Here is a 24,614-nt window from a genome sequence, read left to right as displayed (position 1 = left end):
GCCAAGGAGGGTATGTAGCAAGCAATGAAAAACAGTAGGACTATAAAAGTAGGAACACAGTATATGAAAAAAATAAGGTGGACAGAGTCACCAAGGAAAGCAAATTTTTTTAAGTGTGATGAAATAGTACCACAACTGAACATTGCTTCAGTTTTAATATTAAATTAATTAATATTAAAATATGAGGTACCTGATAATGTTTTTTAAGTGATATACAGTATTTGACACAAAATTAGATTGGAAGTAGTTGTGCATGAAATACAATACAGGACTGCAGATTCAGGAATCCTTTTCAAGATCAGTAAACAAAAAAGGAAATAAGTGATGCCATTTTTAGTCATCTTCAGTTTCTATGGCTACTGAAACCCAAGCTTAGAAACTGAACGATGCATATGTTTAATATGACAAATGAATAAATGTATAAATAACAGTTTACTTCTGAATGTTATTCTAGTTGCCTCTACTTTAGGTTCCTTTACATGAGCTAAAGATGAGGTAGAGCATAATTACTTGTTTAATGGCTTTTCAGAGAACAGACTGCAAGAAGAGATATACAGCACCAGAAGAAGTTAACAGGAGGGAAAATATTAGTTTATATTTAAGCTGAACTTTCCACAGCACAATATTTTTATGATCAGCTGTTGAGAATCAATCCAGTTACCCAAATGTATGCATCTTGTGTAACTTCACATGAACCAAAGGTCATCTGCCCTCGTCTCTATCTGCCACTTGACAAGGGTATAGGTCTCCCACGGATTTTCTGTTATCACCTCTGATGGGTGGCTTAGATACCCCAGAGCTTCTCCAACAGCATCAGGCACCCAAGTTAGGCAACTGAATTGCTCTCTTTGACTGAAATAGCCTTCAGGCTACTAGAACGACAGCTAAACAAATTCTGGGGTTACGCTCAGGCGGCAGATAATGAACTAAAGGAATTATGCTGGGACGTGCAGATTGCATCGAGGAATTAGCAGGCAATGAATGGAAAAGTTCATCTGGGAAGGGAACATGGGAAAAAAAGTTTGGGAAATAACGCATTGAACACAAAAAAAGACACAGGTTTTGTGTTCTGATAAGATCAAGACGACTGATGTAACCTGCTTGCCTCTTGACATATCAGATCATACTGGTACAACTTACATGCACTGGAGTGATTATCTGGCACAGGATGCTGGAAGTGATTCAGTATTTAAGTACTGTAGCAGGCAAAGCTCCTTTTTCCTCACAGGCCTTCCACCTTGGCTTTCTGAGTACTCCTCTAGTAAACACAGGCTTTGCTTTATAAGGTGCTATGCCAGCCATGCTGAGACTTTGTTAAACGTGTATTTTTTAGTTCATAGGACCACATACAATTTCTTCACCCACAAAAAAAGCCCCAGTATAAAATGAATCACTTGTTAAAATTAAGGCAATTGGATCTCTTCTGGTTTGGTCCTGCTCTCTGCTACAGCTGCTCTTCTCCCTGCAAGGCCACCACCCGCTGTTTGCCTCACAGAGGTCTCCTCCCCCTCAGCTCCATCCTCCAGTTCCCACATGCTTTGCCTGGCACGTGCCTTGTGCCTTCATCAGCCCTGCAATGGCCACCACACCAGCATCACAGCCACACCAGTGAGTTTCTTCCAGTTACAATCTGTCTTCTGCCAGGTAGCATGTTTCTTTTTTTAGTAATCACAGAGTTTCTCTTTTAAATCATGCCTATAAGTAGAAATCAAAAGATGTTCTTTAAACTGAAATTATGAACTTGCAACACTTTATGCTTTAGGAAAAATCTCTCACAGGCAGTAGTCCTTTGAATCTCCTCTTTTTGTGATTTTCACCTTAGTGAAAACTTGGTATAAATTCAGCAGCACATTTATGTAAGTATTAAGGTGGTATAAATGGCACTAAATGTGTTTCCTTTTATCCGTGAAGGAAATGGAGAGAACTTTGTGTCAGATGAATTATTTCAATTAAGACATTGTGTGAACACCAAAATCACCTTCATTATGCATCAGTGTAAATAAATAAATAAATTAAGAGTGATAGGCAGTGTAGTGCCTTGCCAAGTGAAGGCACCCTGAGAATCTGAAAAGTTACAGGGTCCAAACGCAGAGCATCACATTTGTTCAATTTGCCAGACTGATATACCCTTTAGTTTTCTTTTTGAATCTTCATCAGTTTGAGTCTCTTCTTTGTCTGAATCCATGTAAAGTTGCCCCAGGTTCTATCTGATTTCTTCTCTTTTATTTTGTAATACATACAGTATGTGAGGATGGATGCTAAATTTTGTCACAATAACTTTAGTCACGACATAAAGCATGCCTTCATTGGAGGCTTTAGTGTAAAGTGTGAGTTCACCAGAGAGTTTTCATTTTTAAACAAGTGATACTTTATTTGAACCATTCATGGAGGTATCCAGCTGCACGAGCATACAGCTCATACTGTCTTGTGAACTGTCCAGTGAGTTTCTGGCTGTAATAATGTGATCAGTTTTATTGCTGTAGATAGAAGAGACTTGGCACTTGTATTCACATTTCTTTCCTCCAAAATATTCCAGAATGCTAATTAACAGGGATAGCAGTAGCAAGCAAATATGATGGAGGAAAAAGCAGTAGATGTAAAGCAACACAAACATTTTGTCCAGTTGGTTTTGTTTGGGACAAGTTTAAATAAAGAAATGGACACTGTACAGTGAGACATGTACACAGCTTGGCAGAGGTTTTATAGCTGAAATTAAACTACTCTCCGTCTACAAAGAAGAGTCCCAAGCTGAGTCCCAATCTCTTAAAAGCTCTTTTTGCACTTCTTTGCATCAACATAAGTTTACAGGAGTGCATCTAAAAAAGCCATTGTATTAACATTTTTGCCAGTATTTACTGTGAGAATTAACTAATTCTATCATGTGGTGTGAACGACAGTGTTCTAGTTTTTAAACTTTTTTATTATTATTATTTTCTGAGAGTATAATTATGCTGGCCTTCAAAAACGGATTGGGCAATTTTCCCTGTTTAAAGGGAATGACGAAATGTTGGAAGTATTTGAAGCCCAAGGAGCTTCTGAAAAGATTTATAGAAGTTACTGCTATAACTGTCCAGCCCTGGAGAGCTGCCACTTGGAAGGGCACTGCTAAGGCTTTGAACTTAGTCAGCATCACGTCTTTAAAATGTAAACTGCAGCACTTCAGCTGTCTCCCCAAACTCTAACACCACCGCACTGGTAAACTGGGGCAGATCTGTGTGAGTCCGGGATCCCAGAGGAGTCAGACACAAAGATCTTCCCCAAGAACAGCAAAAACCTCATATGCTATAAGCATCTTCTGTCGTTACCTCACTGTGTGCTGTTGGCACAAGGCAGTCAGAGAGCAAGGGCTTTGTGGTTCCTTTATGCCTCAATAATCCAGGCTACTAAAATAGCCCTTTTGAGATTGCTGGCATCTATGCTAGCCTTTAAACTCTCTGCTATACACCAGCCTCAACAGGGTTCCACAACCGGGGGAAAATAAAGTTGGCTCAAAGCTGGTTTTGCACAGCCTGGGTGCTGCACTGAACACTCTCTATACCACTCTGATGATCTGAGCTTGCTTTTGTGTTGAAAAGTTTATGCAGAAATAGCAAGACTGTATTTTTATATAGTGAGCTTGTATTATTTTCTTCCTGCTCCAATTGAAAGCCTAATAGTAAGGGGAATAGCATCTGCGAAACGTTGTGTATTATTTTGTAGTAAACATAGGCTATAGTATTATTGATGTAAGCTCCAAATTCAAGATGCTGTTGTTGGGTGTATTAAGGAGTTACTAATCTTCATGCTGTCAAGTGGCAACTGCATTTCTTTAGCTAAAGAGTACTACTGATCAGCTGTCACCAAAGAAACACATTGCTTCTTAAGACAGAAATCCTTGGCTAACGTATTCATCTGTTTTGTCAGGAAAAATGCCTGTGTGTTGTGCCATCCATGGAACCATATGCACAATTATGTGTAACTTGATGCATAACCTTCTAACACAATTAGAAGGGCTTCTAAGACAACCAGCCTTTGACATTGGCATCTTAAGCCATCTACTCTAGGCCGATGCATGGTCGAAAATAAATCACAGTTAGGTCACAAGCTAAATATCTGGAGTCTGTTTCTCTCTTAGTAAAAACAAAATCTATTCTAGATGTGAGTTGCTGAATTTTTAGCAGCAAGTAAAAGCTCTAACCAGGCTTAATTTAACTGCCTCTGGGTATTGACCAAGTAATTTTAGGATAGAAATGAATGCCTTACATACTTGTAAGTCGAGATTTCTCTCATTAGATTTTTAAGCCAGTATTTAAGATCTTCTCCAAGAAATACTCATTGAGTGAAATCCTGGTCCCAATTAATGTAGTAACAAACTTCCCATTGACATTTGTGGGGCTGAGGTTTAACTCATAGCCTGAAAGCTGAGAGGGACTCTTGAATTCATTGGACAGAAACATGAGATCCAGTAGGAAAGGCATACATTAAATAGATAATAAGTTTATTTCTAGCCTGTATGCCAACAAGCAAGTAATAACATGTTTATATCATTTGCAATGACACAAGAAAAGCAACTACTCCCTACAAGTAATACAAGATGCAGCAAATATTTGTCCCACCCAATTTTTTCTATATTCAGAAAAATAGTCTATATTCTGAACTATTTAATTTACTTCCTGAACTAAGATAATAGTCACTACTTTTAAGAAAAATAAATCCCTAGATTATATCTGTAGATAATGCCATTCATATTTAATGTGCAGAATTTTAAAACACGCAGAATTAAGTAGGAGTTTTGATTTCATTTCCTATATATATATACACTACTAAAAAGATTCATCTGCATTTATGAATACTTTACAGATTACTACTTGAGTGCAAATTATAGAATAATTGATCTGTTGCCAACCAATAATTAAATGAAACACAAAACAAGAAGATTTCTAAACAGTTTTAAAACTGACTATAGAGATCTTGGGAGACAATTATCTTTTTGAATATTACATGTGCCTTTCTCATGGCACGGTCTGTCAAAGCAAGCAAGGAGACAAATCATTTCAAGAGTTTTCCCCAGATTCCCAGTGCAGTAAGCAGCATAAAAGTAGATAGCCAGCCACCTACAAGTACTTACAGACAGTATCACCTGCAGTGAACTTGGAGGGAAGAGCACATGTTGCAGAAAGGCAGAGCTTGGAGGCAGAACAGCCAGGCAAGTCATGGGCATCTGATTTGCTAGCTCAGTGTTCCAGTAAATGGGGCTGTTAATAAAGAGACAGTTCAATTTTAGAAACAAGGAGATCTCTCATGCTGATGTGCGGCATGCAGTACATGAAGCAGGGCAGTCAGAGGAATGTTTCCAGTGTCCATTAGTTTCTTCACCAGATCAACTTGGCAAGAGGAGCTCATGGACACAGAAAACAGAGGGGCTTCCTGATTATAAAAAAGATATGTGCTCTGAAGCTAAGAAAAGTTAAGTTTTTCAGAGGCATTTCCATCCAGAAAGGGGGGTCCAAGGAAAAGTTAGGCCTGCCTACCTTTCAAGTGAGACATTGTCTTCTCTCACATTAACATTTTTCTCTCACATTAACATTTTTCTCCCCGAGTGCTCTGTTCCTATGAATAAGTCATATTTCGCTAGGGAGAAGCCTTTCTCAGTCACTGCGCTTACCTCCTCGGGCCCGGCTGCTGAAGGGCAGTCTCTGGCAGACTTCAGATCCAGTCAGACCTGCTGTAGAGCGATGGCTGAATGCCAGAGGAGCTGGAACCGTGGGTGGGAGAACGCCCTGTCTCCACCGGGGGAGGGACAGCAAAACCACCCATGGAAAGGGCAGGTGTGGGACATCTCTTAACAACTTCACGACACATACTCCTACATCAATTCCCTGCAAAGCCCCTTCCAAATAAATCTGACATGTAATCAGCCCTGAATGGAAAGGCAAGCCACCAGTCATTGATTATCACTGGACAAAATTTATTTTAAATTATCTGTTTTCAGAAAAAAATAGCACCCCCTGTAGCTACAGGAAACACTCTTTGTACTTGCTTGTCTTTTCTAAGGCTGGAAGCTGAAAAAGGTTATCTTTCTGCTTTCGGAGACTCCCACAGCATGTGTGTGTGCTTTTGTGTTCACTTCTAAAAGATCTCACCATTTTCTCTCCACCTCGTCACTAACAAGTGACTTCTAATCATTTTGTCTTCCTCTGAGCTCACAAATGTGGTGAATCAGTGATTTCGTTTCAAGATGGAGCCTCCTGTTTCTGAAAGGATTGCATCGAAAACAACTCATATTATGTTGCCTTTTTGTTTAACTTTCCAATAACTTCCTCTTAAGGAAGATCCTATGTTCCCTTACTAATCAGTCACAAGCACATATAATGATGTATTACTATCTTTAGAGTATTAAGTCTCAGCTACACTTTGCTTTAATGACACACGTAATTGCTCTCAGTCAGGATCATCAACCACTACAGTCTCAGGACTGTTACAAATTCATTTGTTACTCACATGAAATTGGAGAAGCAAAGTACATACTCCAGGTTTCAGGGATGGTGTGAATATGGGTATAGTCTTTGGGATCAGGCAAGAAAGCCCCTAGTGTGATTCTGTTTGGGCCACACACAGAGGGTGCATCAATTTTCTAACATGTCACTGGAAAGCAGTCCCAGCTGAGCTTGAAATGTGTCCTAAGTTGTAAAGGAAAGAAAGAGCTTCTTAAATACCTTTTACAATATTTAATTAACTCAAATATATCAGTTACATAACATCATAGAGGGGAAATATCACCTTCATATATAAGGTGAGTTTCTTCAGCTTGCATTACAATAACGTTTATGATTTCATGTGAATAACTGGTGTAATAGAAAAAAATGTGCCAGACTGAATTTATAGAATGTAAAGCACATAAAACCTTTATGTTAGCTTTTAAGTAAAAACATGTGATTCCAGCAGTACTGTTGATGTTAACAGAGTCAAGGCTATGAAAACAAAGGATAGAATGAGTAAAATAGGTTTATGGTGTGAATCACACCAATGAGTTAACACTAAAAGGAAGCAGAGATGATACATTTATCATGGTAATGTGCACTTCATGACTCACCCAAGTGCAAAAAAATAAAGTATGTGAATGATTAGGCAATGAAGATAGGTGTTAAGGAGGGAGGGACAATGGAAAATATTATTGAGCTTATAAAAACAACTTGACCTATTCATTAATTTGAAGATAATCTGTTGCTTTTCCAATTATCCTAAAAATAAACAGATTTTTTTTTTCTGTATGAAAGACAATTCCAACAATTTGGATGACAGTCAAATATGTTTGAATGACAGGCTGCATAAAATGATTTAAGGCTTTATTTGGCACATACTTTTCATGTGAATCAGTGTGCTTATTTTTCTTATGATTCCTCACCTCCATGCTTGTAGGGCCATAAAACCAATCTTTAGTGCTCAGAAATTGGATGAAGAGCAGCAGCTGTAACATCTAAAGCATCAAGCCAAACCATAGTGTAAAAGCTTTTTCTACCAGATCATTTTGGGGATTACAATCTCTGTTGACTTGGATTCTATTGAAAATTTGTTTTATGTACAACATACAAATTGCCAACTTAAAAAGGTCAACTGCATGAAAAACATGCAACAGCAGATAGTTGTTTGGAACTGCCAACTCTAAATTGTTTCTTTTTCTGTTTAGAGACAGAATTGTCATTTTCATCTGTCTCCCTATTTCAAATTCCCTTTGGCTTCCTCCAGTCTACATGGTGTAGGACAATTAAAGATCTGTCTGACCAAATGTAAGTATCTCAAATGGGGCTATCAGCTGTTGAGCTAGTTATCTGAGCTATCCTTCTAGTCCATGGAAAGAAAGAGGGTCCTCTGAGATTCAATTAGTTTCATCCAAAGGTAGGAATGCATGAGATGAATCATGTCTCCAAGCATCTATTTCTTTCCGCTATAAGGCAGGATGATGGGAGGCTGCCTCAGGTGTTTGTGTCAGAAGTCAGGAGATATGAGTTCCACCCTGAAAGTCTGATCAGAGGCTGAGTAACTGGGGAAAAGGTATAGAGGGAGGACAGAGTAAACACGGTTACAGGGCATGACTATACAATATGCATGGATTTGACAGGTCTAATTCACTTACCTGTTTCTTCCAATGTTTAAAAACCAAAGATAAAGATATTGTGAGAGAGACTGGCAGGAAGCAAGGAACTAATAGCAGTCAACATATGGAAATGCAAAGGAAGAGATATATGAGAGGTAGGCTGGGAGAGAAGGTGATGAGGGACAGAAAATGTAAGTGAAGATCTTATTTGGCTGTTATCATAGAAGGGCTGATAGTTTCCTGGGGTCTTGTCACCCCAGTCACTTCAACAGATGTGCACAGGCATAGCTGAGGAAATCACATTGATAAGTGTGGATAAAGCGACGTTGAATCCATGCAGATAAAATCAGAGCTTCTCTGAATTGCAACTCTCACTTTTAGCATTTCTCTCTTCTCTACTTACTTAAAGAGCCTGAGAATGGTAAAACTGAAGCTCCTGGGGCCAGTGCTCTAAGAAATCTTTCTGATTTCTTCATAACCAAGAGGAACCAGAAATCACTCCCAAATATAGAAACCTGATTTTGGGAGATTTCTAAAGCAATAACACCAAGATGCATGTCTTGGAAATGTTTCTATTACTAGTTTGGAGATGATTGTCATAAGGTTTCCAAATGGATTTTCAGGATACTTCTCTTTCTTGCACTTAGCTAGGACAATAGGCAGAACTGAATGAAAATGTGGTGACTTTGTTTTTTCAAAATAGGTTTGGTGCTGTTCATCTGCATGGAAATAAATGTCTTCTCTGTGCATCAGCATGCATATTAATGTACATAAACAATAATCAAGAATGCATTAGAGCATAGCTTCCATCTCCTTTGCAAATGATGAGCTTTATTTATACTTATGTTGTCTTTGAATTGACATGCTTAGAAATCTCCAGCCTGCTGGTGAATTCAACAGACCACAAATGTTTTTATAATCCAGCTGTAATCTGGATTATATCATTTGGATTAGGTAGAAATTTACCACAAAAAAATGAACCTAGCTGTGTCCTGCAATGCTAATCATGCAGAATAACACCATGTCATTAGAACATTTCCACTGCATTTTCAAGGATTAGTATTTGCATGAGTAATGGTAGAATAGGGCCAAGATATATGTAATTTTTAATAAATAGCAATCTGGAATCTCTTTATCTAAAAACTACCTGGATAGTACAAAAAAAGTCACAATCCTGGGATATTAGGCATGTAAATATTCAAATTGCTTTGCTTTTGTAAACATTAAACTCCTACATGTTTCGGTTTTGTAAAATTTACTTGAAAACAGAAATGGCAACACCTCAGGTCATGAGAGGAAAGGAATACATCATACATAAAGTTTCACCTTAGAGATCTAATTAGCATAAACCACTGATGAACTCAGCTTCAAACCTTTTATAAACTGCTGGGTTGTCCATTTAATGTGACAATATTTGTATCATGTACTGACTTTTATTCACTAAAGTGAGAATAATTAATCATTCCAGAGAAAACATATTGATTAGGTGCAGTTGGATTAACAAATCAGTAAGGAATAGGGATGAGCTAGACAGAAGCACTTGCAATGCTTCTTTTAGGAAAACATTAACACTAATCAATAGCATTAGCAGGAATGATGATTCTTCAGTTAATTCTTTGGACTGAGCTAGGGGACTGAGTTTAGTTCTGGGCTGTGTTGCAGACATCACGTGTAATCTTGTGCAAATCTTTTCAAAAGTGGCCTTTCATTCCTAATTCCTTGATTTCTGAGTAGTTGGCCTGAATTTCAAACCTGCTAGGTGCATACAGATCCTGGTGACTTTAATTTAAACAACAAGTGCATAGCAGTCTTGAAAATGAGTTTCTAAGATGTGTCAATTTGATTAATCAGAAGTTAAACAACTCAAATCTAATGGTTGCTTGGAAATGTGCTCTTAGTGATGCTGCCTCAGTTTCTTCTTTTGCAAAATGAATATAACATTTTCCATTAATTACTTAAGAAGTCTTTCATAAAATGCCTTCATCCTATATATTTCAATGTAAATATATCGGCTAAAAGCATGCATGAGGACTGACTTATAAACATTTTAGATAGGCAATTGCATATTGATTGCTGCATATGGAAACTTATTCCTTCCAGATTTTGGTAATGAAAACCAACGTATGTGTGAAAAATGACTGTGGGATTCCACTAAATCATTTACTCACAGTGTTTGAATACTGTTTCCCATAAAGGAGCAGAAACATTGTCAGTCTTGTGACTACAGTACTGAGGAAGGTGAATCTTTGGAATGAAACTGAAGAAATATGACTCATCCTTTTTTGTCACTTGCCAAGCTTACCTTGACATTTATTTCTTTACGGGAATGCAGAACATGTTTACAAAAGTTTACTCAATGCAAATGCATCTGGATTTCCTCTGAACTGTCAGCAGCTTGCACAAGAAGTGAGATTCAGCTTACCACCTCATGGAATATTCTTTGTTCATGATGGTAAATTAAATGGTACTGTGGGTCTGAACTTTGACAGCATACATGGGCAGCCTTGTATTTTGGAAACTTCATATCCCAGTGAGAAATCTGTAACCTCCCCATGTCTTCAGAGGATGAAAACAAAACTTAGATGTGAGCTGGCTCAGACGTATCTGGGTAGCAGCTTTGCATTTTAGGCCATGTTTCCAAATGACAACCACTGCACAATTCCTGCAAAGATTGTGACTGTTTAACACAGTTTATAGAGTTTTTATTATTTAGTCCATGTCTGCATGAGAGGAGTTGAAACCATGTATTCCTGATCTGTTTCAATGCAAAGCAAAATGCATTTGTTTAAACAAATCATTAGTGATTTACTCTGTACAAGGAATACACATGCAGTCAGAGATCACCTCTTTGGTGAGGGAGGGCAATTTGCTTAATTTCTCTTTTAGTGCAGTGGGTACGATGGTACAACCAAACCAAAACTGAGTTTAGCTTAATATGGTAATGTAACAATAGAAGCATAACCAGCTTTTGCATGGTTTATGCCTTCTGAACATGTTCATAAGGGGTTTATGTTTATAACTACACAAACATCTTAAATGTAGTTAGATTCATGCAGTTTTTACAGTCTAGACAAACCATCTTGGTTGCATACAAATCAAGACAATTCTGTTTACCTTCATAGGCATTAAATGCAATTGTTGTGCAGTCACAAAGCAGTCACCAGTGCAAAAGTAAGGAAGAGTGTTCATAGTCTAAAGAATCCAGAGCTCTAAAATGTGTTCCCATTTAAACATTTGCCAGTATTCTCAGGTCTGCTTTTTACTTCCTCATCAAGTATTTTTGTCTTGTAATCACAGTGTCAAACCAAAACCTTTTATATTATTGCATATGTTATAGAAAAAATAGCATAGGTACTATTTCTGTCATTTAAGCAGAATACGTTTCTCATGGAGAAGCATCTAGACATTACACAACATACAGTGCATAATAAAATGTACTTATTAATATGTTATGATGACATCAGAGAAGTAACCCAATTTTTTCCACAGACTCTGTATTACTTAGAGAAATTATTTATTCCTGCCTATTTCACATTTATAAAATGAAAGAGAGGAAAAAGTAAGAATTGTATTATTGCAAGAGCAATCTTCAGTGACAGCAGCATCACAGGCATCACCTTGGTAATTAGTTTAAAGAAATTTGAAGCTGCTATAATATATAATTTAACTGAGCCAGATAATTATAGCCTGGATTGTATCTCCTGTTATTTTTTGTGTTTGGTAAAGATAATTATATATGTTTAAGTTCTCTATTTTGTATACATCTCTTTGATTTTAATGCTGTATATAATTGACTACATAAGTTGCTCTTTATTTAGTGCTTTTGCTGTATGGCTGTAAGCCAAACTACCCAAACAAGTAAACAAATGAGCTGAGAGAGTTGCGTGAATTGTGATACCTGACAGTCCTCAGGGACCCATACTCCAAATGGGGTATGTTTTTTCATCTGTGAAGAGTGGTGCCAGGATTCTTGACTTTGAATAGCATCACCCTCTTTGAAGAAAATTATATGCATAATTTGGGTTAATTTTTTAATATTTATCCAATGTTTCAACTTTGAGAAAGTTAATGGAGAACCATAAGGAGCTACTTTAAGGTGTATCACTTATTTAGAGTAGTACCAAATAGTTTTTAGGTAAAGTTTGCTCCTATCTTTTTCTATGCTAATCTTCTCCAGGAATGTATGGACTAATTCAGATTTTTGTATGTGAGATCCTTCTCTCACTTTCAGCCAGGTGATCAGAAGAGCCATAATGCTGAGGAACCAAACGGATTAAGGACTAATTCTCATTTACATCTCCTTCTGCTTGTCAGGATCAAATTTCTGCTATGAGCTATGTGCCTGCTCACTTAATGGAGCCAAAGAGAGTTGTATCTCCTCAGACTATTGCTTGTACTCACCAATTTCCCAGAAACTTTAAGTGCAACTTTGGAAACAGTATCTGATCTGAATATTCTCTGACCTCTGTACGCTTTCAAAATGTCCTGTACAAACACAGCAACTGCAGGAACTTACCGACGTACAACATGGTACTGATGTTTCCTTGTATTTTGGGAGTCTGGTGCCCTCATGCCATTTATTTCATTAACCAGCAGAGGACTAAGAGCTAGTTTTGATCCCTGCATGATTAGACCAGCTGAAAGTTTCCCACTATGAATCAAAACCAACCTCAAGACCTCATTTCTCTGACCTGAGCGTGCTTTCACCAAACATGCCTCCAATGCCTTGAGTCAGCGCTCAAGAACTTACATCCTCAATAATGTTCTCTTTCCTTTTGTTAAAGATTTGAGCTAGCAGACACTGTAAAGCTAATACCCATTTCAGAGGGCACAAGTGCAATGACAGGAACAGTGTAGATAAATCTATCTTTTGGCATTTCCATTAGCCATGCTGAAGCCCTATTTTTAGGTTTCCTGTAATCTAAGTGGAGGGTCCTGATTTAGGATGTCACTGTAGAGGGCATTTCCAGGCTAGAAACACTTTTCATCTGGGTAGGACAACCACAAAAGACAAGGAACCCCCTCTGTACTCTGACTACCTGTTACAGCAGAACCTCTCTTTAAAGGTGTCATCAGCTCTCAGCACTGCCAGTGGCACAGGTCATCATGCCATCAACCTGGGCAGCTTTACTCTGTCCCCCAGCACCATCCATGCAGGGCATCAGGGAGCAAATAGACATCATCTCTTCAGCAGACCCCCATCTCCTCCCTTGATTCAAGTAGATGATTTCACTCCAAGGGATTAAAAAGCCATTGGTCTGCCCTAGATCAGAAACTACATGTCAAAAAGAGTTAATACTTCTGATATGGTGTAAGGTCTTAGTCAGGAACAATCTACTTCGGAAAACCGTAAGAATTTACTTAGACCAGATGCAGCATGTTTCTCTGACCATATGTGGACTAGGGATCAGGCTATGACTGCTTGCTAGTCATAAGAATCAGCCTCTTCTGGGGAGTGAAAAAACTCCATCTTAACTTCCAAGTTTCTCTTTAACAAGAAGCCGAAAGGGACTTCAAATTAAAATGATGGTATCACTTAAAAGAAACTCAGGTGAAAGACATCAGAGAAGCAGACTGGCTAGAAACTAAGCTGCCAGAGTCCTACAAGGTTAACAGCAATAGGTTGTTAAAACAGTTGCTATGAAATATTTTCAGTATGGGAGATGATATTAAATACTAAAGTATGTACAGTCACTCCTAACATAAGTCATGTAAGCCTAAATTATTACAAATTCATGGTGAGAAATGAATGTACTAGAGCTCCAGATCACTAAACTCAGATTTCTCTATGAATACCTGGACTGAATCTGTGGCAAAACACCTTTACAGCATTCCTTATATCTATCGCAGTTCTAGATCAGATAATTATATCAAAGCCCTATTATTCTGGTAGTTGACTAACATCTGCTTGCTTGCCACCACAAACAAGCTATATAATAACAATGTAATTTCTTTTGAGATAGCTTAGTTGGTACCTCCCTTGGGACCAGAAAACTGCATCTCAAACTTCATAATTCCTTGTTAGAAGGAAAACATTGAGGGGTGTTTATTAAAGTCCTATTATCCATCTGATTGGTTCATTTTTAGAAATTAACAGAGGGCCATATCAGTCTGTATTTACACACCACATGAACTGTATTACTCCACAGATAGTCTCATTGAAGTGACTGACATATTTGCAATATGGAAACCCTTGTATGGTCCAGCTCTTGTCTTCTCAGTTGCTAAGAAGGCTCTAATCAAAGGAGGATCATTGCAGTTGCTTTGAGGTGAAAAGACACAGAAAGTCAAATGAAAAGTTCCAGTTATACTGTGGATTTGAAGATTGGACTGTATTCCACAGATCTCCCAAGTACTCACTTCTCAATAAAGCTGTGAACTACAGATGGTCTACCAATTTTTAGGTTTGGGTCTAGAAAGAATCTAGAATGGTAAATGAGATTCCAATGCAGCACATAATTCTTGCTTTATCACTGGTACAAGGCATATACACATTTTAAAAATAAAGAACAGTATTTATTATCATATTTTAGTTTTCTATTTGATAATATTTATTGTATGTAGTAGCATTCATTCTTTATGAAAAGAGCTACTGATGGGAGTCATTACCTCCCTATTTAAATGCTGTTATGGCATCTATCTGTCTAAAATTCTAGTGATGTGTATAAAATTTGGTCCAAATGCAAGCACATGAAAGAGGTGTAGGGAACATTAATTAAAAATCTAGGCCATACCCATTCTGTATCTTTTGTGTACCAAAAGCATTGAAAACAATGCTGTCTTGATCAAATCCTCCAATTTTTAGTATATAATAGCAACTACTTTTAGAAATCTTTTTCTTTCTGAACTATCACTTGATTTAATATCTATTGTTAATTGTCTCCTACAGTCCATCAACCTCATTAATGTAACAGGGTAAGAATATATTCTGTTGGTCGTTGCCTTTAGTCAAGGCGGAAATAAGTAGCATCAGTAGTGTTGCCATTCCACTGAAGTAAACAGCACACAAAGTTGTTATATTTTCACAAATTTATCCTGAATTGATACCATAATGACCTCTGCTGCCTTCACAGTTCCCAGGCTGAGCAAGGTTGAGCTAAGCCTGTACTTGACTGGGAATCCTCCAAGAAAAATACACAGTGCCGTGGAAAGCAGTGTCAGTGTATATTGAACCCTTCCTTCTAACTCATTATTAAACACATTCCCTGGCCAGTTGCTAGGAGGCAGTGTGCAGTTCAAGATGCTGTCTCTTCTAACGGACCTGCTAATTTTTGCGTAGCCTGTTAACCACTTGCCAGATATTATCCCAGAATTGGGAGAGCAAAATGATGCCTAATTAGGAAATGTACTGCTTTAACTATGACTGTAGGCATCACAAAGTCTTAAAAGACGTAGACTCAGATATAATCATGGAGAGAACAAAGGATCAGGCAGTGTTATCCCATCTAACAGCAATTATCAGGAATTCCATGAAACTTGCCATATCCCTTATGTGTTATATGATCACTTGTGATCATACCAGAATAAAACTTAAGCTTTAGGACTCTCTAGTCCCCTGGAAACATAGCACAGAAACCCTCTGCTGTTGTTGAATTTTATGCTGGTAAAAGCCATTTGTTTAGTTGAAGCCTCTGATGTTTCCATTCAAAACACAGACTGAGGAATCCAGATCCAAATCTATCCTAGTGTAGGCAGCATAATGTACCTTATTCTTTGGATTAATTGGTTCAAAGCTTGTTGAATTTCATGGCAACCTCTGCATCGACCTCAGGGAGTTCTGGACTGCACTTTGCACTTGCAGACTTGTTTGCTAATAAGCCCATAGGGAATAAGTGCATGCTTGCTAGCAGCTCACCTCAGCAACCGTCTAACTTCTCTGGAAAGGAAAAAAAAACCTAATCCAAGCATGGATGCCCTAAAAAAGGGTTTTTGTATAGAGCATTAAGGGAATATTGTTTACCTTTTCATAAATGAAAATTTTAATACTCAGTCAGCTGTGTCTTCTTTAATAACTTTTCTTAGCAAGTATTGATGAGAATGGTAGGAATGTGAATACACTGTAATTCAGATAATGGGCCATTGCTTGATAATGTGTAAAGATATTTTGCACAGTCTAGTAGCCCAAGAAATTATAGGCAAATGCACCTTCAGGAAATTAAATTTTGCCTTATTGCACAGTTTCAGACAATAACGGAAGATGAGCAGCTGAATTTATGTCATCTATATTTTCATTATTATCTCTATGGAAAATAGATTACTAACCATGATTATCTCTCCATCAGCACATGGCCTCTTTGCTTTAAATAAACTGTTCAATGTCAGAAAAGTGAAACACATCAAATAAAGTTCCAGCAAGACTCTTTCTACATTACATCATTAAAATTTTATATTCAGATAAAGCTGTTTGGGTGAAATAGCTGTGTGTACTAACATATCTTGAGTTTTAAATATGTGACAAAACCAGCTATTACTGACTCTGGGGTGGGTTTGTCCTTACTTTGGAAAACAGGACAAAACAAGTGGAGCTGTGAGTGAGACTATCACACCTGCATGCTGTGTGGCACCATGCTCCCTCCAGCAAGAGACCCATTTGGGAGGAGGGGTCAGCACCCCAGCCAGGCAAAGCAGTAGCAACAATAAAAAATCATTCATACACATTTCTGGTGGGTTTTTTTGTTCATATGCATTAGGTACAGATACCCCTACAGCAAAGAAGGCTATATTTTTAAATGATTCCTGTGCATCCATGGAAAAAAAAACTAAGTGTGATGGTGAGAAAAGACCTTTTCCAGAGAGCACTGCCATGAGCCCTGGCAAGGGATCTTCTTTATGGCAAGGGAACTAGGCCAGGGTATCTATTACGTCACACGTGAGATTCTGATTTTGAGTCAGCTGGTTCAGACAGAAATAAGTCAGAGCACTGTGCAGCAATAATTGCTAGCTGAGGCACTAATTGGAACAAATTGCCCTTAGGGGGGAAATTAAAAACAAAGAGATACAGCTTCCCATGATCTTTGCACTGCTGAATCCATTTACAACAGCAAGTTCTCTGTCACCATGAACAGGAGCAACAGTGGGCTCCGAATCAGAGCTGAAATCTAACGGCTCTCAGCAGGTGCCACAAGGCCACTCTTCAGGAGGGAAAGAATAGACTGGCTTAAAGATTTGTATTGTTTCTAGGAGAAAAAACTAAACCTTAAACTTTCTTGTTCAATATAGAGATGATAAACAATGTGCCATAATAATAGGACCCTTCCTGTGCAAAGAACATACTCTAGTAAAGCAAGAAACATTGTTTGGTTTCTTACGTTCCCTGGAGCAACTTGTAAAAAATATTTTTGCATGTTCTACTCATATCATTTCCCACTCCTAAAATGATGATCACTGAGACCAACAAATTGCATCTTCTTCTGTCATGGTCCTAAGACTCAGAACTGCATAGAGTATGACTTGTGGGGCTAAACTGTTCTCTGGGAACTTCAGGCATATTCAGCCTGCTACATTTCCATCTCAGTCTTTTTCAAAATGTATGTGAATAATGTCACTAGGAGATTTTCTCCACTGGATTGTCTGTGGACAATACATTCTGTTTTTCTGGGAACTAAGTAATTTTTATAGCTTATTTTCCAGGTTGTTTCTTGAATATATGCATGCTTCTAATGACACTAGATAACTTGGCCAATGCTGAGTTCCCTAATACTGCACATATGCAGCGAGAGGTCCCATCCTAGTTTGTTTATCCTACCCTGAACAGCAAGGAGGCAGCTACTGAAGTCAGTGTGGTAGTGCCTGGATAAGTGAGTTCAAGTTTGGGGTTTCTTTTCCCCTCCTTAAATATGTTATCACAAAGGCATTACCACTGTTGCTGATGGGCTCAGCCTTGGCCAGTGGTGGATCTGTCTTGGAGCCAGCTGGCATTGGCTCTGTCAAACACAGGGGAAGCTTCTAGCAGCTTCTCACAGAAGACACCCCTGTAGTCCCCCCGCTACTAAAACCTTGCCATGCAAACCCAATACAATAATATACCAAGGACTCATCATTATGTGTTTGCCCTGGTTTTATAGTCCTCCATTAACAACTGCTTTGGCCATTGTCAGAGGCAGGATACTGGGCTAAGTGGACTCTGGTCTGACCCAAAGTCTTTATTCCTCTACTCTTACGTTCTTTGGATGAATTTATTTTCTGCTTTATTGCCTCAGTCTCCAGTCTGCAGGGCCCATTACCTTGTTATAAAGGAAATTAGATAGATAAATTATTCTTGACAATTCCCCAGGGGCTGCTACTCCTTACATCTTGCTTTGTTATCCTCTTAGGATGCACAGAGACAGACTGGGATACCTCTTATTTGGGCTTGCTTTTGTCAAAACCTCATTTTTTCCTATGGCAAAAGCAAAATTAAATTTTACCTTAGATTTGTAAGTTACTGCAATATGGACTATTCTTTATGTCCTCTAATTTTTATTTTCAAGCCAGCAGACTTTTCTTTGCAATAATTTTTATTTAGCCTCTAGATTAAAAGTGCTAAATTATTGCTTAAATAGTTGCTAAAATCAGTAAAGATAGATACGACACCTTAGCATTTAGTGATCTGGTTAGGTTGCCTATCTGAAAATGATGGAATGTGAGTTACATTGGAACCTAAATAATATAGCTGAAAAGCAATGTGAACAGTGTCTTTGATCGTGGTGTACCAGAGCAGGCTGTGTTTGCTTCAGTAGAGAAAGGAAGTTACTAACACTGCTACTGCATCTTTTAATCCATCCTTTGACCTCCATTTTGCAGTTTAGTTGCAGCACTCTAAAAAAATACTGCTTTCAACAACTGTCCTAGCAGTTGCAGAATAGGCAAATCGGGAATCTCAAGATGCAGGGTAAACAGTACAACAGTCATGGACTTAGTTCTGACTGAAGGGTTTTGTATGGGGATGCCAAATCCCACACTGCAAGTACCAATGATACAACAAATTGCTCCATTCATCAGTACTTCTGACATGGCCTTCTTGCAACTCAATCACTTTCATAGCTCAAATGTATTTCTCATTCAAAGACAATGTTAGGTCTTCAAAGTCCTCCTATTTACTGTTTTTTAGATAACGACAAGATTTTTAGACACCTCTTACTGCTCTTTTAGGTAAGGCATCAGTAACATTCTTAATTGGCTGGCTACACTTTGCTAATTTTGTTTCTTTTAATATGGTGATTACACAGCTTCTAACAACATCTTGATTGACAAGGAATATCAAATAAATCATGGTCAATGAGAGTTTATTTAAAATTTTTGAATAATTTTGAATTCTCTGAATCTCTAGTTAGATGTCTGTGCAGATTTCTTGACACATTTTCACCAGGTCTATATGCTGTTGATGAGTATATGGCTTGACAACATACAGGTGAAACAAATGAAATCATAGGTGAAAATATAATTTTATTCTATGTCATTAATTTCTTTAAGAATAATGTATTCCTAAGACTTGGTCCATGAGAGAAATTCTGAGGTGCCCCTGCAAACAATAATGATTTGAGGTAATTAACATCCCTTGCCACCTTTTTTACCAAAACTTGAAGTGCTGCTAAATGTCTTGGATAAGTCCAAATTCAGCAAATTAAAGGGATTTTGTACAAGCGCTGAACATTCTTCTCAGTCTGAATGGTCTCATTCAGGTGTAGTTTTGTAATAAAGGTGCAAGAGCAAGTGCTGATCACCCTGTGTGCTGGGCATTCTCCAGAATTGAACATAGCAAGACCAAGTCTCTCCAGTACTCATTTTGTAAGAGCTCACTCCACCCCAATTGAAGTTGCGGTGCAAATGTGCAAAAAATTCTTTCCTCGTTCTTTTCTGAATATTTTTCTTGTTTTCTGCAGATGTACGTGTAAATGTGTGGGGGAGCAGGGGAGGGGGAAGGAGGTTGTATGTGCACTTCCTGAATTCACAGTACCTTCAAAACAACCACATTTTCTGAGGTCACTGAAAAAGATCAAAGTGACACTACTCTTCCTGACCTGAAAGAGTTCAGTGTCTCAGATCCACCCCTCACTGAGGACAACACATGCATACTTTTACACTGTCTCTACATTGTCCCAGGAGGTTTTGGCAATTCAGAGATGCCCAAGATCCAGCTCTGCGTGTTCACACCATCCTTAGAGGCCTAAGTTTGGCTTGCTCAGCAACCCCACCTGATGCTGCAGCAGTCAGTGCATGTTAGGACCATGCTAGCTGTCAACCTTAACCATCCATTCTGTCCAGTAGTGACCACCACAACAGCAGACCAGTGCTTGGAGGTGGCTGAGCCAAGCACAAGTAGAGCTTCTCTACATTGCAGAAAAAAGCATGCTTGTGTAGCATTTAAAGCATGGGGCATAGATGACGGTTTCCTTCAGACATATTATACAGGTATCTCCAGGAGCATGCCAGTGAGTGAGCAGTGTGGAACTGTCACTACACAGCCTTTGAGCTCAGCCTTAACACTTTCCTTTTAATACTATGGCTGTAACCACCACCGACTTCAGTGGATCTTAACTGATTCTGTATTTTTCAACGTAGTTATTTTCTCCTTTCTTTCATTATATTTTTTCTATTCATATCTGGCAAAGTTAAATGCGGAACTTGCTTATATCAATGTTATTAATAGTTTGTGCCATTTAGCATATTCTAATGACATAAATTATATATTTCTATGAATATTAAGTTTTGCAGAAAACCACATAACTCATCAGGAAATCCCTGATTCCAAATTGACCATTTTTCATTGTGCAACTTCACTAGAATTGAAAAGTTAAAGCCTTTTCATTCAAGACCAAAAATTGGCTGAAGGGGAAAATAATGGATGTTTGTTCTGTAAGTTAATGATTAAATTTAAAAGATTGAATTATAAAGTTAAATATCCTTAGAAGAACTTAATGAATCTCAGATGCTTTTGAAATTGAAAAAAAAAACCCCAACATTTGGACTGACCCAGAGCCCTGGTGTCAATTCACTGTTGGGAGGTTGATTTGCCAGTTCATTTTAACTTGTTTGTTGTTTTAGTTTTGCTGAGTTTACCTGAAGGTAGAAATATACAATACCAAAAGCAAAAGTGTCACTCTGTTTCTCTTTTGTTTGTGTCTGTTTTCTTTGTTGCTAGACAACATACTATTTTTCAGTTGATTTTCCATAATTTAAAAAATTCCACTGTAGCAGATAATACTAGAGAAAGTAAAATAACAGACTGTCTCTTTTGTCCTAATAATGGGAAGGTATTTGTCTGGATAAGGTCACAGTTGCTTCTAAGTATAAATTACTTAATTGTTTTCAGTAGGCCTGTTGTGAGCTCCAGGACTAGGCAATCTAATCTAAAGCAGAACTCTCCGTCTTGGAAAGAATGTTTCTGGGCACAATCTTTGCAGGATATAGGGACTGCTAGGTCACTAGGGCCTGGACATCTTGGGTATTCTTAATATTTTTTATTCTGTTTTTGAAGGGAACATGGATAATTATGAAACATCATTTTACTGACATTGTTTTCTATGATCATATACTTTTAAATCTTTGTATTGTTTAGACAGAGAAGAGGCCACTGCTAAAACAAAGGTTGTCTTCGCAATAGCTGAATACACCAGTTGTAAGCACAGTTTGTGAGATGTTTAATAACAGCCTGGGGTTTTTTTTAAAAAAAAAAAGATTTTATGCTATTTATGTTCTCCATGTGGTAGCAAATATCGGTAAATTTATTAGGTACACATTCCAGTGGTGCATTTTAAGTGGAAATAGGGGGAGAGTGGCTCCCCATTAGTATCACCTGCACATGGGCCTGATGAAGCTGGAACCACATTGCTGTGTGCTCACAGGGCAGCTCCATCTTCACAGACAAATATAAATTTCATTCCCTCTAAGTTTGTATATGCCTTGAATACGGATGGACAAGCCTGTGTGCACAGCTTTGCAAATTGCTCTCCTTCTGCACAATCACTCTCTCACAAAGCCAAAGCTGGAGGCCAATTCAGTTAAGATATGTATCGGTTTAACAACAAATTGTACTCAAGATGTTTTTTTAATTGACATATCTGTGGACGGTCTACTTTAATCTGGCTTGCTTCAACTAACAAACCCAAAACTTTTGCAGGAAAACAAGCCCTAGCCCTATCCAAATATTGTGCATGTGCACAGAGTTAATAGAAAACTATGCAGCAGGCTGCATTAGTTACAGTGCAATCAAGGATTCACTGGGAGGGAAGAAAAGGACTTGTCCTTATGTGAACTGTGCATAAGATGCCTCATGGGGGCTTTGGTGGTGACATAAACTGAAGGAATGTTGGAGACAGAATTACAACATAAATTTGTGTAAGCTTTAGGAGCACATTTGAAATTATTAATCAATAACTTTTTAAAATATCCCTTTTATTAGCCAAACGCAGGCAACAGTCCTAAGATGAGCAAATGCCAATACTGCAAGAGTAAATTTAGCGTGCACCACTATGGTAATAAACAGTTATCTAAAACACAAAGCACAAGAGAGGGGTGGATTTCAGGGTGGGTTGGTTATTTGGGGTTTTTTTTCAGATTTTCCTCTGGAAAGGTAGAGTAATCCTCTTGGGAAAAAAAGAGGGCTTGCTTAGGAGCTTTTTCCAGGGCAAGCAGTACACATACACAAACCTATACCTGCAAACACAGAGAGATATATACCCTACATTGCCTCAGCAACATTATGCCTGGCTCCAGCGGAAGGAGGCCTGTTGAACAGACTTTCACTGGGCATGTAGGGAAAGCAGGAACAGAAGTAAATATTTGAATAAATCATTGAAGCCCCACTGCTTAGCACTGTTTTTCAAGTAGTTTACTTCCAAATCCTTGTTACATGTTTGTATTATGATGTCTGACTTTCTTTTCTCATCTCTGTCTTGAATCATATTGTGTCATTCCCCTCTGCCTCCATTTGTTTGGTCCTTACAGCCCTCCAGCTTGGAGCTTTTTTTCTGTAAACATCACAGTAAACTTAAATGTGGGAGCATCTATGACTTCACTTTATTATGCTTTTGGTGCTCAGCAATACTAATATAAACATTTCTGGTTTTACATTTTAATCTCAATTGTTTAATTTTCTGTGTGTTTAAACTGGACATCAGCGTGGTTGCAATCCTTAGCAGGTAATCCCATTCCTTCAGTGAGGATGCCTATTTTGTATAAAACTGTGATGTTAGAAAGGTTTGTTAGTGTACACAATGAGACACCTAGGATGCCGTCTGTGTTTTTTGCTGTAGTCTATTATCTTATACAGTAGCTACAACCTGATAAATGTTTAAATGCCTCAAAGTGCATCTTTAGCATGGTGCAAGGCATTTATATATATGTAACTCCCGTTATTATCAGTAGGATATATATCTATTGCATGCTTCACTCTTGACATGATACATTAACTACAGATTTATAGCTGCACTCTTTTTTCTGTATACTGAATATACTGGGATATATTCATATATTCATATATATATATACTGGGTACTGCTGAATATATACTGGGATATCTTTTTTTTTTACCATATTCCAGGGAAGAAAAGTTTGCTAATATCCTGCATATCTTGATGTACAACTTCAAGAGCAAAAAAGGTATAATGTATAGTTGAAATGCCTCACCAACACTGAAAGGCTCTGGAAAGCTGCAACAGCACATCAGTAAAGAGCAGCCCACCACCCTGTGCCAGCTACTACTTAGTTGGGAAACTATGCAGTGATTAAACAGTGAAGTTAAACACATAGGACCTGGTACATTTAAATATTTAAATGCCACTCTTCATAACAAATCATACTAATGCATAACTGTGAGTCTGACCTTGCTCTAAGATGGCCTATAACACTGCAAGTAAGACAGCTAACTTTGTGCATTCCTCTATATCTTCACATAAAGGCAGGGCTAACAACTTTATTATGATCTTTATTATGAAACATCTTTGTTCATACATATATGACTCCCATTTTTAAGTGAGGGGAGTCTGCTTTCATATAAGCATAAATCTGAAGCAAATCCATTGACCTCAGTAGTGCTACAGGAAAATGTGAGTCTGGTTTCTTGATGTCTGTTACTTAAAAGTTTCCTCATAATATTTTAACTACTACTTACATTACCTTGTTGAGTAACTCCACAGCTTTTTTCAGCGGAGTTACCTCCCCCTCTTCATCTGCCATTCAGGTAAACTTCATGGTGGAAGGTTCACTCACATGTCTGTTAGGAAAGAGGGTTACAGGTAAGAGAAAACCTCCAGCAGGAGGAAACCTCTGTACCAGCTGTGTAACAAAGATAAATATTATATTGCTATGTGTTTCCAACAGAATTTTATATTCCAAAAGGGGAGGGTTAGTAGGAGTCCATTCAGTGGCATACTGAGCAGTAGTTCCCAATTTTTTAGTGATTTTATTTACCTCAGCAAAGAGCTGGTTATAAGATGTTGGCTCCTTCTGGTTTCCATGTCAAAACTGTATTAGAAGATGCATGTAAATACAGTAAGTGCTTTCCTAAAATTAATTTCCACTGAAAACAATTTCATGACTGTAACAGTATTGTGCAGTCATT

The sequence above is a fragment of the Strix uralensis genome, chromosome 5 (assembly GCF_047716275.1).
Source record: "Strix uralensis isolate ZFMK-TIS-50842 chromosome 5, bStrUra1, whole genome shotgun sequence".
In the NCBI taxonomy this organism is placed as follows: Eukaryota; Metazoa; Chordata; class Aves; order Strigiformes; family Strigidae; genus Strix; species Strix uralensis.
Note: the sequence above shows the minus strand (reverse complement) of the source record.